Here is a 16,570-nt window from a genome sequence, read left to right on the forward strand (position 1 = left end):
TTATCTTATGATTGCTTGGTAGGTAAGCAACTAGATAAGGATAAGGACTAAAACCCTAATCTTTATACCTATATAAACCCCTTAAGGCTTATGAATTCGTCTAAGCCTTTCCAAGATGTCCTAAGGACGAATTCCTACCTCTCTCCTCTCTCTTTATACCTTCTCCACTTGCTTATGGTGTTTGTAAGCCATTAGAGGAGTGACACTTGTGACTCTAAGCCTTCCAAAGTCAATACAAGGAGATTTGGGATTGTTATTACTACATAACAATCAAGGTAACATTATAAACCTATTCTCATGTTAATATGATTATTTGAATGCTAGAATTAGGGTTTATAGTCTTGGATAACATGCATGTACAATAGAGAAACCTAGATCCAAGCATTAGGGTTTGTATGAGCACATAGGATGTCTTATGACCAAAACCCATCAACTACATCTCTCGCAACCCACTCTTATGGCATGTATTGACTGGTCCATTTGTGTTATCCTTCGATCCATATTATTCAGCATGGCCATTACAGTTGCTATTTCTTCAGTTTGGGCCCCTCCACTGCCTTTGATTCCATCTTGCCTAGGGTTGTGGTATTCGCGAGAATGCTTCGCGAATTCTTCAATCAACTCCTTGACCTCCCTTGGATTTTTCTTTGTTAACGGTCCTTGAGAGTCAAGGAGTTGTCTCGTCATAACGTTGACCCCATCATAGAAGATTGAGATCTCTTGTTGCACATTTAGATCATGCTGAGGGCAATTTCTGAGCAAGCCCTTGTACCGCCCCCATGCTTCGTATAATGACTGCCCCGTCTGTTGCTCAAAGTTGGCTATTGCTTATGGTGTTTGTAAGCCATTAGAGGAGTGACACTTGTGACTCTAAGCCTTCCAAAGTCAATACAAGGAGATTTGGGATTGTTATTACTACATAACAATCAAGGTAACATTATAAACCTATTCTCATGTTAATATGATTATTTGAATGCTAGAATTAGGGTTTATAGTCTTGGATAACATGCATGTACAATAGAGAAACCTAGATCCAAGCATTAGGGTTTGTATGAGCACATAGGATGTCTTATGACCAAAACCCATCAACTACATCTCTCGCAACCCACTCTTATGGCATGTATTGACTGGTCCATTTGTGTTATCCTTCGATCCATATTATTCAGCATGGCCATTACAGTTGCTATTTCTTCAGTTTGGGCCCCTCCACTGCCTTTGATTCCATCTTGCCTAGGGTTGTGGTATTCGCGAGAGTGCTTCGCGAATTCTTCAATCAACTCCTTGACCTCCCTTGGATTTTTCTTTGTTAACGGTCCTTGAGAGTCAAGGAGTTGTCTCGTCATAACGTTGACCCCATCATAGAAGATTGAGATCTCTTGTTGCACATTTAGATCATGCTGAGGGCAATTTCTGAGCAAGCCCTTGTACCGCCCCCATGCTTCGTATAATGACTGCCCCGTCTGTTGCTCAAAGTTGGCTATTGCTTATGGTGTTTGTAAGCCATTAGAGGAGTGACACTTGTGACTCTAAGCCTTCCAAAGTCAATACAAGGAGATTTGGGATTGTTATTACTACATAACAATCAAGGTAACATTATAAACCTATTCTCATGTTAATATGATTATTTGAATGCTAGAATTAGGGTTTATAGTCTTGGATAACATGCATGTACAATAGAGAAACCTAGATCCAAGCATTAGGGTTTGTATGAGCACATAGGATGTCTTATGACCAAAACCCATCAACTACATCTCTCGCAACCCACTCTTATGGCATGTATTGACTGGTCCATTTGTGTTATCCTTCGATCCATATTATTCAGCATGGCCATTACAGTTGCTATTTCTTCAGTTTGGGCCCCTCCACTGCCTTTGATTCCATCTTGCCTAGGGTTGTGGTATTCGCGAGAGTGCTTCGCGAATTCTTCAATCAACTCCTTGACCTCCCTTGGATTTTTCTTTATTAACGGTCCTTGAGAGTCAAGGAGTTGTCTCGTCATAACGTTGACCCCATCATAGAAGATTGAGATCTCTTGTTGCACATTTAGATCATGCTGAGGGCAATTTCTGAGCAAGCCCTTGTACCGCCCCCATGCTTCGTATAATGACTCCCTCGTCTGTTGCTCAAAGTTGGCTATTGCCTTCTTGAGTTTGGCTATCTTGGATGGCGGGCAAAAGTGGTCCAGGAATTGCTCACGCGTTTGAGCCCAAGTGGTGATTGTATCCGGTGGAAGTGATTTTAACCACTCCTTAGCAGCTCCTTTGAAAGTGACGGGAAGCATCCTAAGCAAGACTGTGTTTCTGTTGACATTTGGGACATTGAAGTAATCCGCAATGTCGTTGACTTCATCTAGATGCTTAAAAGCATCCTCATGATCTTTCCCAAAAAATGGGATATCCTTCAGTGCAGTCAATATGTGTCCCTTCAACTCGAATGTGGCAGTGGCAGGTATTGCGGGTTGGACTAAACCGGGACCCACATCTTCTCGGATCCGCTTCTTGTAAGCTCCCATGGACATCTCTTTAATTGCTTCCATCTCGTTCCTTGTCTCGTTCTCGGGTTCGCTCGTGTGTTCTGCAAATTCCGACTCGGTATCGCTTTCAGACTCGGTTTGGACGGGCGTATGATCCAAATGCTCAAGATTGCTCTTGTGCCTCGCGGATGAACTTAACTCTCCTGTCTTCTTTCCCGACTTCCTAGAAAAGGCTGACTTCAATTCTTGTAAGGACGTCTTTTTCTTGTGAAGTGTAGACTCGGGATCTTCAAGTGGTGGCACCAAGTGTGTGTTTGAGCTTCTGGTCATGAACTCCTGCAACTTGCTAAACTAAAAAAAACGTAAAACTGAACTAAAATAAGAAAAACTAACTACAAACTAAAAATTAATTTTTTTTAACCTTCCACGTCGTGGACTCTGTGATTAATAGAAAAATTTTTATTTTGCTGAAAAATTAACTTTTTGTGGTTTTTACTCCACAAGAAGGATCGATTAATTTAATGCAAATAAATAAGCTAAAAACTAGGCCGTTCCCCGGCAACGGCGCCAAAAACTTGATGTGCACAAAAGTACTCACTAATTTTAATATTTATAACCTAACAAACTTAACTATCTATGCACTTATAGGAAGTGTACCTAGTCAGATTACAGTATAGCTTGGGTAAGTCGGGTGTCGATCACAGGGAACGGTGTTCTAATATAATATAATTACTATTAAATTTACCTAATTTATTAACAAGTTTAAAAAGGGTTTTATCTGGTTTTACAAGATTAGATGAAATTAAATCAAATTCAATAAATAAAAACACACTCTTGTTTAGTTTGAATCCACTTCTCCCTTATGGCTAGCTAATGATTACGGATTATTAAGTTGGTTTTTAGTTATATTAGTAATTTAGTTCTAACTTACCAATAATTAACTAATTCATGTCAAACCATGTATATTTACACATAATTAAACACATAACTAATTATGAATGTAAATATGCTATGTAAGATTTGTAATATAAACGCAATTATAGTCACAATACACGCTCTCTAACACAGCTAAGCTCTATTTATTCTAATTACTAACTAAGATTGGTCAATCCTAGCTCTAACAATTCAATGTTCACTAAATCATTAGGTAAACAAGTTCATGCAGTTTAATAGTCACTAAGCTACACAGAACATGCAATCAAGCAATTAGAGAAACAAACAATAGCATGCTAGGTTATACAAATCAAACACAAGCAATTTTTACCAACTAAAATTAATCCATAAACATTGAACTATTCATAAGTTTAAAGCTTCATCTAGCTAAACAAGAGTAGCTAGATCCAGCTGCTCATCATAGCAACTAAACCAACACAGCTAAAAACAATGAATGACATGTTCTTAATTAACTAGAATATAGACCTCTATTCTTTTTGGTGTTGAAAGCCTCTGCCAGAACCTTTCGTTTGCTCTGAATCGCCTTCTGGAACTCCTTTCTTTCTGCCCAAAAAGTTCTCATTCGTAATAATCAGGAGCACTTAAATAATCTCCAAAAACCCGCGCCACATCGTGGCCAGCTGTGCCACGTCGTGGGCTTCAAGCTATCCGTATCCTCCAAGGAAATCCTCCGTGTCGCGATGTCTATCTTCTGGAAATCCCATGCCACGTCGTGGGCTTCATCGCCACGTCGTGCATTCAGTATCTATCGTGAATTTATTCTTTTCTTGTCTTTCAAGCCTCCCATGCTCCACATATTGTCACTTTTGGTCCCTCTCTTCAAGCTATCCGTATCCTCCAAGGAAATCCTCCGTGTCGCGATGTCTATCTTCTGGAAATCCCATGCCACGTCGTGGGCTTCATCACCACATCGTGAATTTAGTATCTATCGTGAATTTATTCTTTTCTTGGCTTTTAAGCCTCCCATGTTTCACATATTGTCACTTTTGGTCCCTCTCTTCGAAAATCCTTTATATTGACTGAAAATAACAATTTAAAGTCATAAGTATCATTATTCTAAACATATTATCAATTTATTAATAAAAATGTACTTAAATATTGCCTAAAAATAGGTATAAATATGGCAATATCACTTTGCATCGCCCTTTTCTCCTTCTTAGCATCGATCACGAATGCTAGATACGATGTACATCCTTTGTCCAAACACTTTCTGGCTTTCATCAATGAAATGATTCCAGAATTTACTCTGCATTTATCTCCATACACCATAAACGATTCTTTCCCATGTGGGTTTACTTTGACTATCTTCTTCTTGCACAATATCTCGACGTCATTGGCACTAAGCCAATCCATTCCAAGTACGATGTTGAAACCGTTTAGTTCAATAGGCAATAATTCCTCATGGAATTTATTCCCATTCAGATCAATCATGATGTTTTTCATACGATGGCTAATAGGTACAAACTTTCCACTAGCAACTTCAACTAATAAAGCATTATCTAGTCTAACAACAGGCAAAGCTAGTTTTCTACCAAATTCATGCGATATAAAGGAGTAGTTGGCTCCAGAATCAAATAAAATTTGGGCAGGCAATTTGTTAACGAGAAAGGTACCTGAAGCGACATCAGCTTCATTTTTAGCAGCTTCTAGTGTCATCTGGAATGCTCTCACCTTTGGCTTTGGCGTAATGTTGGGTCTAGCTACTTCCTTCTTTTTCGGACAATCCCTAGAGATGTGCCCCTCCTCACCGCAACCATAGCAAACTTTCTTGGTGAGGGTGCAGTCGTTGGCATAATGCCCTAGCTTTCAACATTTGAAGCATGTGACCACTTGCCCGTCACATTTCCCATGATGCTTCTTTTTACACTTTTCGCACCATTTTGCCTCTACCTTTCCTCCACCTCCTCTCGAACCATATTTTAAGAATTTATTTTTCTTGCTGGATCCTGAAGATCCCTCGAACTTCCTCTTTTCACAAACATCTATTCTTTCCAGACCCTTTTCCTTCTGTTGGGCCTCCACGTTCTTAACTGCTCAAACAACCGTTTTCAGAGTAGTTTCCATCTTGACCGTCGAACCAAAGTCGGCAGGCAGTCCATTAGCGAACCTCTCGATTTTTGGAGAGTTCTGTTGGTACTAGGTACGGAAATAACTTCATTTTCTTAGTGAACACAGTAGCATAGTCATGTATGCTTATCCTCCCCTTCTTCAAGTTTTGGAACTCATTGTTCAGATCAATCAGATCTATCTTTGAACAATATTGCACCGTTAACTGTTCCAAGAACTCCTCCCATGACATTTTCAGGGCTTCCCCTCGTGGCATAGTATCTGCCAACAGCTTCCACCAACTCAAGACTCCAGTCTTCAGTTGTCTAACTGCGAAAACAGTCTTCTATTTGTTGCTACAGTCGCAACTTTCAAATACCATCTCCATTTCGGAGATCCAATCCATAGTTTCAACAGGCTTTGGGCTTCCAGAATGACTTGGCGGCTTGGCGCCCAAGAAATTCTTGTACATTCGCCCATCCTTGTTGTTTCTCCTTTCCGGGTGGTTCCTTCGTTCTCCTTGAGTCCCGATTTGACTCATAATGCGACTATTGTTTCCTTCCTCCGATTGCTCGGGAATCAATTCAGGTTCCTCAATAGGTATGATAGGTTTGTCCCTATTATCATGCAACATCTGTCGCATCTCATCCCTTTGTTCGGCTAAAATAACCCGAATCACGGCTTGCACCCCAGCCATTGTTATTGGTTCTGGTGCTGCTGCTACAACAGGTGCTTGCTCAATTACTGGCGGTTGATTCCTGTTTTTATCCGCGTTTCCAACACCGCTTCTTGTTCTCACCATTTTTATCTATACACCGAATAAGGTAAATTAGATCCTCATTCACTATAGATATTCAAATCATCCTTATCACTCCGAAACGTTCACATGTTAGTTCTAATACCGTAAACATACGCTTAGAATCCTACACACATAAGGTTTCCAGATCCGGTCGGCAACAGACCATAGATCCCAACAATTAATATCATATTTGGCAACATATAGCATTTAGCACATAAAAGCATTTTAGGCAACTTTCCTAAAATAAACTAGTGCTCGTGTCTAAAATTTAACAGACACACACCTCGCAATCTCCACTTAGCATTCTAAGTTTAAGTCTAGAAATCCTACAAATTCCTAGTTCGCTTACACTAATGCTCTAATACCAACTATGACATCCCCAAAATCTCAGCCAGAAAAGACCGGTTTCATTTATGCTTTTTAAACATTTTCAGAGTAAATCCTTTTAATTTTAAAAGAGATGCGGAATTTGTTCCCAAAAACAAAACATGATAAAATAGATATTTATCAAAACATTTCATAAAGAAATATAATTTCATTTCATAATCAAAAGTCGGGATGTCATGTTCCGATACAGATCATAAAGCATAAATGATAACATTACAAGTCATTCAACAAAGATATACATATACAGACTTGTAAACAAAACAACTCGATGATTCATCCATCTTATGCCCTTGTGCCACTTCCTGTAATACAAATAAATTGAGTGGGTCAGGCATGGGAGCCTGGTGAGCATATAGGGTGTTCAACCCACAATAAATATTTAATTTAACAATCAACAATAAACCAAATTACCCATTCCCGTTATCCTCACTTTACATCCCTAAAAATAACATCTATTATAAGGAACCTAATTCAGGATTTTCATCAGGACGGACATTACTGCAGAGGGGCTTCCTCAACAATAAGTGTCCTAAAGGCAACCATGTGGGGGATAGAGTACACAGGTGAACACGTCGTTCACAACACCTACAGGTTATGAGCCTGCTAGTGTTCCACAGGACAGTCTAGAATAGTCCATGGTTGTCATCCATACTCTGCTGAATGACTAGAGTAACACCAACAACACCGAGGCCTCTCATCTGTTTATTACACACCAACTATCTACCCATGTTCTACCTAACATATTAGTAGATCAAAATATACATTTTTATACATAGTTTAAAAACCTGTATAGCATGCTTTAATCAATACATATTCCACATAACAGATGAGGCACACACACATAACACGTATTTCATAGAGAATAAATCAGATCTATGAGATAGAAGAGAGTGAATATACACTCACACATATAACAACAAAATATATACACATAACACGTATTTTATATAAAATACTTCATAATATTGCGTTGGAAGAAAATGACTACACACTCACTTGATCAGAAGATGATCGGGCAGCACTACGGCTTGCAGAAAAGGTGTTTCTCTGTAGATCTGGAAGATCTTCACAAAACCGGGCTCCTCGCGGCTAGGGCTTCGACTCGGGAATAACGCTCTTCGGGATCCTTGGGGCTTCGGATCTTGCTTCGGGGCTCGGGAATATTAGCGGGGCTTCGGGGTATAAATGGCACGCTAAATGAGGCAAAAGATGAGAGAAAAAGGATGGGTTTGTAAAAGGAAGAAGCTGGTTTCGCATCCCCTTTATAGGGCTGAGCTTCGGGGTTACGCTGGGCGTAACTTCGGGGTACGCGGGGCGTAATGCCTAGGTTGCCGTCATCGCTTGCGTCATCGTGCCTCTACGTTATCGCATACGAACTCCGAACACTCGAGTGGTACGCTGGGCGTACTTCGGATGAGTCCGGTGACTCCCCTTCGGATAATACCAACATTTAGAATTTAATTTAAATATTAAATATTTAATAAACTTCAAAAGTTCATATTTCCCTCATACGAACTCCGGTTTCGACGTTCTTTATATCCACGCGTAGGTGAGACTACGCTCTACAACTTTTGTTTAGACTCTGTCGGCTAATTTTGAATTTATTTTTATTATTTTTTTTAGGGGGTCGGGACAGAAAAACTTCTTTATAAATTCATAACTTCTTCGTCCGACGTCCGTTCTCGCCTAACTTTTCATCGTTTCGCTACTAACAACGAGATCTTCGATTCTCGTTTAGATTGTTTCGGCTAAAAACCGCTCGATCTCAAATCGAGTATTCGGGCTGCATACTGCCAAGTCGAAACTTTAGAAAATCATAACTTCCTCATACGAAGTCAGATTTGGGCGTTCTATATATATTCGGAAACCACGTTTCAACTACTACAACATTATCCAAAGATATCGAGTTTATTTTACAGTTAAATTTTGACACTCATTTTATTCTTAATTAATCATATCACATAATTAAGCAATTAAGCACGAAACACATAATACTCAAATAATATGTTCTTATTATTTCAAATTGGGTTACAAAAGTTAACCTAGACTATTACATTGCTAAAAATGGCAAGCCCAGAAACACAGGCGTTACAGGTCCTTCACATTGATAGGGGAGGTAGTTGGTTATGGAACGTTGCCTAGGGAAGGCCAGGAAAACGCACAAGGAAAAAAAAGGGGTGAACCCCTAGGATGTCCAACATAAGTACTCGGGGAGTACCGGAAGTATTGTCAGTTGATTAAGTTATGTTCCCAGGATGGACAGGGTTAGAGTGAACTTGAGAATACTATCCGCAAGGATTAATGATCGTCAGAATGACTGGGCAGAAGGCCAGCAGAGGTAGGCAGCTAGTATTAGAGTTTTAAGCAGGGTGTTTAAAGAAGATTGCAGGGCGATTGGCCATAGAGAAACTTCGAGGATTGAGTTTAGCTTAAGTGGGGGAGAGTTGTAACACCCAGAATCAGAAAGACCAAGAAAAGAAGGGAAAAGCTCTAAGTCAAGGGGTCAACTCGTCGAGTCCAGGGAAGAACTCGACGAGTCAGAGCGGGATCCGGGTTATAGAATAAGTGACCGACTCGGCGAGTGGACTCGGCGAGTCTGGTCTGGATGAGAAAAGCCCTAATCTTAGGGTTTGCACCCTATTTAAAGAACCTTATGTCCTCTCCTCAGCCCCCCTTGTCGGGCAGAAGCTCCTTTAGACGATTCCAAACCCTAATTTGAGTGAGAGAAGGAGGGAAGTGAAGCTTGAGGCTTTTGCGAGAGGAAGATTTTGAGGATTTGACCACTAAGGAGCTGGAGGATTCAACTATTTGGTTGAGAGCATTAGTTTGAAGGTAACAATTTGTCACCTTGCTTTTGTTGCTTCTAGATCTTTTCTTGGATGATGTTTTAGGGCCATTTTGGCATGTTAAAGAGCCATGTCGAGTTAGAAGTCCAGATCTGAGGTTGCTACTTCAGATCTAGGTTTGTCTTGGCCCAGAGACCCATAAAGTATCCGTCCTTGGTGTGTTGGTGAAGCATGTTTGTCTCAAACCCTAGCCCTAGAGTGTTTTAAGCCTATAGCTCCTTGGTTTCACGTAAAGTTTGCAACTTTACGTGAAGGGTGGGCCTTATTGTTGGATAAGGTGTCTAAGTCCATAACTATTTCTGGTATGTACTTGACCCGACCCGGCATGGTCCATTTGGGTTGCATGGCACCATGCAATTGGATAAACTAAATGAGAGAAATAACGCTTGGAGATTATTAATATATTATAAGTCCTAATATATTAATAATATTATTTGATTAGTTTGATCAAGAATTAATTTAGAATTAATTAAGTGATCAAAAGATAACTAATTAAATATATGGGTTGATTAAGTAAATCATCCATATCTTGTATAGTGGGCTAAAAGGCTCCATGGATCATCAAGTTGGGTTCCACCCATAGGATGCTCCATGGATGCTCCATGGGAGTTACAAACCCATGGGTCATGGAAATGAAGAGTCATGACACATTAGGGTTTAACCCTAGATGTGTCAACACTATATAAGAAGCATAATCTCCACCAAAATCGGTTGCAACAAAGAAATAGAGGGCTTAGCCGATTTGAAGAAGTGTGTATTCTCTCATAAGTTCTTCCAAGAGCATTTGGTGTTGTGTGAAGCATTTGAGGCATCACCACTTGAGGTGCTAGGCTCACAAGGTTTCAAGGAACACAAGCAACAACAAGGTAAGTTATTCTATCTATACTTTATGTTAAAATTGTTCCCCATGTATGCTAGATAGGATATAATCTTGGAGTTCAACTTTGCATGACAAATTAGACAAACATAGATCCAAGGTTATTAGGGTTGCATGTACACTTAGGAAGTGTTAGAATGCTCAAAACCCATCAGTGGTATCAGAGCCTAGGTTTGTTTGTTTTTATTTGTGCTTAAAAGTTGAAAAAAAAAAAATCGAATGAGTGCAGAATTTCGATTCAGTTGCTGGAAAAATGAATTAGAACATTACCCTAAACTATTTTGGTAAATGTAAACTTGTTTTTGGTGGTGTAATGTCTTTGCTAATTCATTTACAACAACTAGTTATCAAAATTACAAAGTTTTATGTAATTTTTGATTATGTTCATATTCATGTTCTTGTTCTTATGAAGTTTTAGATGATCATAGGAATTATTTGTAACCTATTTGGTAGTTTAATTCTTGATCATAATGTGTTTTAATGGAGTCCATAACTTATCCTTAAGTTATGGAAAACCAAGAGTCACTTGAGTTAAAAACCATTAAGAAAAAACACAAGAGTTATAAAAATGAAGAGTCTTCATTTTATGACTCTATTAAACTCATAAGTTACAAGAAATGAAAAGTTTTGAAAGTTACAAAACTTGCCCTCAAGTTTTGGAACAAGTAAAGTTAAATTAAAACTTTAGTTCCAACCCCTAGAATTTTAAAAGTTAAAATTCAACCCTTATACTTATATTATGATAATTTAATAATTATATATATATGTATAAGAACAAGTCGTCTTACCGCTAGTACGCCTCATTCACGAAGCCGGTCTATAAGGTGGGTATAAGGTTGTTGCCTATAAAATGGTGACTTAATGGGTGTATATTCTCACCCACCGCTTGCTTGACTGGTGGAGGGTCGTTAGCCGAACGGGTAAGACAAGGACTTATAAATTCTCATTCAAAGTATGATGAATATATAAAGTAACTAAATGTTTATTAAATTCCCAATCTTAGTTACTTTAGGAAAAATGTGAATAAGGTGCTAATCCATGAAATTACACTTTACACTTTGTCTGAGTCGTTAGTGGAGCGTGTGTGGTTAACCGGCACACTGACTTGGACTTAACAAGGTAGGTAAAGGGTGACTTAAGGTTTATTATAGTATCGGTGGAGCGTGTGTGGTTTACCGGCACATCGATTGAGTGATAAACTTTAAAGGTACCAAGTGATTTGCATGGTTACTTCACACCTCGTTTTGTGATCCTCGGCATCCCAGTCACAAAACCTGGAGGGCACTCCCGAGATCGAAACATGCCTTTGAAAAGTTCATTGGATCTCAAAGAATCTAGGAATTTCTAAAACCAATAAAAACTAAATATTTAATATTTCGGTTTTCGTGGTGGAAATTGGTGAATCGTCATTCACCTACCTTTCAAATATGGTATAGCTTAGATTACGGCATACCTCTTCTAAGTTATATTATATTGTGATTGGATCCTAGCCTTAATATTACATTTGGGTGTTTTATTAAGGACTCTCTTAAATCTAAACTAAACTTATTCTTCTTTTTCAGATGTCTTCAACTAATGCTTCTGGCTCGAATCCTAATGGCTCCTTTACTCTTATGAGTCTGTGTGGGAAAGTCACCTTTGATGGATCCAACTTCAATAAGTGGATCAGAAACATCAGGATGATTACCCGCTACGAGGACAAAGAATATGTCCTTGACAAGGAGCTTAAGGAAATTGACGAGTCCACTGCAACTCCCCAGGAGATCGCTGACTTTCATACTCATGAAAGAGATGCAACCAAGGTGGCTTGCATCATGTTAGCCACCATGACAGCTGAACTCCAAAAGTCTTATGAAGACTTCTACCCTTATGAAATGCACCAAGATTTGATGGAAAGATACCATCAAAGTGCACGACAAGAGAGGTACGAAGTCATCTGCTCCATGATAACAACCATGATGAAGGACGGAGAGTCCGTCACGAGCCACATGCAGAAAATGCAAAGGTATGTGGATCGTTTGCTGAAGCTCAATGTGAACTTCCCTGAGGAGCTTGCAATAGATATCATTTTGCACTCCTTACCATCGTGCTATGATCAATTCCGCATGACATATCACATGAACAAGGAAGAGGTCACCCTCAGCAAACTTCAGGGACTTCTCAAGACCGCAGAAACAGGTCTTAAGGGGAAGTCGGTTGCTATCACTCCTACTCCAGAAACAACTCCGGTCTTGGCAATCGGGCAGAGTCGAGGGAGGAAGAGAAAGAGATCTTCAAAGGGTACCAAGGCTCGGACCCTTGATGGCTCTTCTTCAAGTGGAACCAAGAAAGGTTTCATTACTCCTTCTTCTGACCCAAAAGAGGCTGAATGCTTCTATTGCCACGAAAAAGCTCATTGGAAGCGAAACTGCCCAAAGTACCAGCAAGATGTAAAGGATGGGAAAGTCAAACCCAACCATGCAGGTATTTACACTATCATTTCTAATAACTCACCCCATTCGAAATCTTGGGTCCTTGATACAGGTTGCGGAATTCATATTTGCTGTGACTTGCAGGGGCTAGGAAGAAGTGAGAATGTGGAGCAAGGAAGAATAAACTTAATCATGGGGAATAGGAAAGTTACACCTGTCACCAAGATTGGAGTTTATACTTTATCGCTAAGTAGTGGGTTAAAATTAGATTTGAATAAATGTTGTTATTCGCCAGAAATGGCAAGAAATATTATTTCCTTTCATGCATTGTACAAACAAGGTTTCACCTTTTCGTTTGATAATGAAGTTGGTTCGATTAATGCTTTCTTTAATAATGTACTTTATTTTAAAGCATTACCTTGTGATGGTGTGTATGAAGCTGTATCTATTGTAGATAACTTAGGAAATAATGTTTTGTGTATTGATTCTACTAATGATAATAACTTGGATAAAGCATCGTTATGGCATTGTCGTCTTGGACATATAAGCAAGAAACGCATAGGCCAACTCCAAAAGGATGGAGTCTTGGAGTCGTTTGACCTAAAGTCAAATGATAGTTGCGAATCATGCTTACTTGGAAAAATGACAAAGTCAGCCTTCACAGGTTCATGTGAAAGGGGTGAAGGTTTGTTGGACCTTATACACACGGATGTGTGTGGACCATTCAAACATGCCACAAGAGATGCTAATCGTTATTATTTGACTTTTACCGATGATTACAGTAGATATGGATATGTCTACTTAATCAAGCATAAGTCAGAGACTTTCGGGAAGTTTAAGGAATTTAAACAGGAAGTCGAGAATCAATTGGGCAGGAACATTAAGATGCTTCGATCCGATCGAGGTGGTGAGTATCTTAGTTCAGAGTTCCTCGACTATCTAAAGGAATGTGGGATTGTCTCACAATTGACACCTCCCAGGACACCGCAGCTGAATGGTGTGGCTGAGAGGCGTAATCGAACCTTGTTGGACATGGTTCGTTCCATGATGAGTCGAGCTTCGCTACCAATCACATTCTGGGGGTATGCCTTAGAGACTGCCGCCCATATCCTCAATCTAGTCCCTACAAAGAAAGTTGCCAAAACTCCTCACGAGATGTGGACTGGTAAAGTACCTAAACTAGACCACATCAAGATTTGGGGCTGCGAGGCTTTCGTGAGACGCGAGACTCATGATAAGCTCGAACCCCGAAGCGAGAGGTGTATTTTCATCGGCTACCCACAACAATCCTTTGGTTACCTCTTCTACAGACCTAGTGACAATGTGGTCTTTGTAGCAAGAAGAGGAGTCTTTCGAGAAAGAGAGTTTATAAGCCAAGGAGACAGTGGGAGGCAAGTTGATCTTGAAGAAATTCAAGAGTCAAGTGGTGAAGGAAATTCAAACTCTAGCCCTCAACTTGAGGAGGAAACTCCTGTTGAGCCAATTGACGAATCTGTACCTCTGAGGCGTTCCACGAGAGTTAGGAGTGCACCTGAGCATTACTATGGATTCCATATTACTGCAGAAGGTGAGACACTTATTAGTGATGAGACACTAGTAAGTCATGATGACCCTAACAGCTACGAGGAAGCCATGGCGGGCCCCGAGTCTGCTAAATGGAAAGAGGCTATGGATAGCGAGATACAATCCATGTATGACAATCAAGTTTGGAACTTGGTTAAGAATGTACCAGGTCGAAAGACTGTAGGGTGCAAATGGGTCTTCAAGAAGAAGACCGACATGGATGGTAAAGTACACACTTATAAGGCTAGACTGGTTGCAAAGGGCTTCTCTCAAATTCCTGGAGTGGATTATGATGAGACCTTTTCTCCGGTAGCCAAGATTAAGTCTATTCGGGTTCTGTTAGCCATAGCCGCATTTCATGACTATGAAATTTGGCAAATGGATGTCAAAACCGCTTTCCTTAATGGGAAGTTGGCTGAAGATGTTTACATGAGTCAGCCAGAGGGTTTTGTCAGTAACGAGTACCCTAATAGAGTGTGTAAGCTTGAGAAATCCATTTATGGATTAAAGCAAGCACCTCGCAGATGGAATCTTTGCTTTGATGAAAAGGTCAAGGAATTTGGCTTTTCTAGGAGTGAAGATGAATCTTGTGTATATGTCAAGGCTAGTGGGAGTATAGTTAGCTTTTTGGTATTGTATGTGGATGACATACTACTCATAGGAAACGACATTCCAACCTTGCAGGAAGTAAAGTCCTGGCTTGGAAAGTGTTTCGCTATGAAGGACCTTGGTGAAGCTGCCTATATCTTGGGGATAAGAATCTTGAGAGATCGGAGTAAAAGACTAATTGGACTTAGTCAAAGTACCTACTTGGAAAAGATTCTGAAGAGATTCAGAATGCAAAACTCCAAGAAAGGAGAGTTGCCCATCCAGAGTAGCGCCAAGCTGAGTAAGACACAAAGCCCTAGCACTGAGGCTGAGATAGCAGAAATGAGTCGATTACCTTATGCTTCGGCTGTAGGTTCGATCATGTATGCTATGACGTGTACTCGACCTGATGTAGCCTTTGCCTTGAGCATGGTTAGCAGGTTTCAGGGGAACCCTGGCAAGGCACACTGGATTGCGGTAAAGAATATTCTCAAGTACCTACGAAGGACTAAGGACTGGGTCCTTACCCTCGGTGGGAGTGATGACTTGAGAGTTGTAGGGTATAGTGATGCTAGCTTCCAGACTGATAGGGATAACTTCCGCTCTCAGTCGGGCTGGGTCTTTACCCTAAATGGAGGAGCAATTTCTTGGAAGAGTTCCAAGCAAGAGACAGTGGCTGATTCTACTTGTGAATCAGAGTATATTGCAGCTAGCGAAGCAGCAAAGGAGGCGTTATGGATGAGGAACTTCATTGGAGACCTTGGAGTTGTACCAGCTATTAAAGAGCCGATGGAAATTTTCTGTGATAGTGAAAGTGCTGTTGCCTTAGCCAAGGAACCAAGGGATCACGGGAGATCCAGACACATCGACAGAAAATACCATTTCATCAGACATCGGATCGAAGAAGGACTCCTCGTGGCAAAGAGGGTATCATCGGATGAGAACCCAGCAGATCCCCTCACGAAGGGACTGACTCGGGTTAAGCATCTCCAGCATGCTCGGAGCATAGGGCTGAAGGATGATATTAGATTTAGTAGTTAGATAATCTCGAAATTTGTAAAGTGTAATTGACATTTGATGATGAATAAAAGTGTTTTATTTATGAGTAAAGTGTTGCTATCTCTTGTCGATCGTTTACTATATTTCTTTTGCATGTTTTGACTTCCAGAATAATTTTGTTTGGTATAACATATTATTCAAACCTCCACAGTCGGTCATATGTCGGAAGTAGGTATGAATCAAGACTGTCATGTTTGATTGTAGAGGTCTGGGACAAGGCTACAACAATCATGAGTGCTCATAAGTTCTGAGTATTGGACTCAACCCACGCTCACTGGAATCACTTCATGGAATTCTATCTCGAGTGATCGTGAGACGGTAATATCATATAAGTCTTTAAACCTAGAGATATGATTTGTTACTTACGAGTTGGTTATGCATTAATTGTACGAAAAACGCATTGGTAACTCGATGTTATAAAATCGTGCTCTTATGTGTAATTCAATAAGTAGTAGAACAAACATATGAGTCAAAGTTTATCTGTTCCTTCTTGGATTAGAAGCTGATATCTGGGCCCCTCGATGATTTTGTTTTGACCTATGTACCGGGCCCGGTCAGAACTAGATT

At 40.1% G+C, this 16,570-nt stretch overlaps 3 non-coding genes across 3 annotated transcripts; all 3 read left to right on the forward strand.

Moving 5' to 3' along the window:
* The first annotated feature begins 733 nt into the window (after positions 1–733).
* On the forward strand, positions 734–839 carry LOC145090930 (small nucleolar RNA R71). The gene has a single exon (XR_013701851.1). It is a non-coding gene; the product is annotated as a small nucleolar RNA R71 (small nucleolar RNA).
* Positions 840–1,389: 550 nt separating this feature from the next.
* Positions 1,390–1,495, forward strand: LOC145090931 (small nucleolar RNA R71). The gene has a single exon (XR_013701852.1). It is a non-coding gene; the product is annotated as a small nucleolar RNA R71 (small nucleolar RNA).
* Positions 1,496–2,045: 550 nt separating this feature from the next.
* Positions 2,046–2,152, forward strand: LOC145091130 (small nucleolar RNA R71). Its single transcript, XR_013702018.1, has one exon. It is a non-coding gene; the product is annotated as a small nucleolar RNA R71 (small nucleolar RNA).
* The last annotated feature ends 14,418 nt before the right edge of the window (positions 2,153–16,570 follow it).

The sequence above is a fragment of the Lactuca serriola genome, chromosome 2 (assembly GCF_051521515.1).
Source record: "Lactuca serriola cultivar US96UC23 chromosome 2, Lser_US96UC23_V15, whole genome shotgun sequence".
Taxonomy (NCBI): domain Eukaryota; kingdom Viridiplantae; phylum Streptophyta; class Magnoliopsida; order Asterales; family Asteraceae; genus Lactuca; species Lactuca serriola.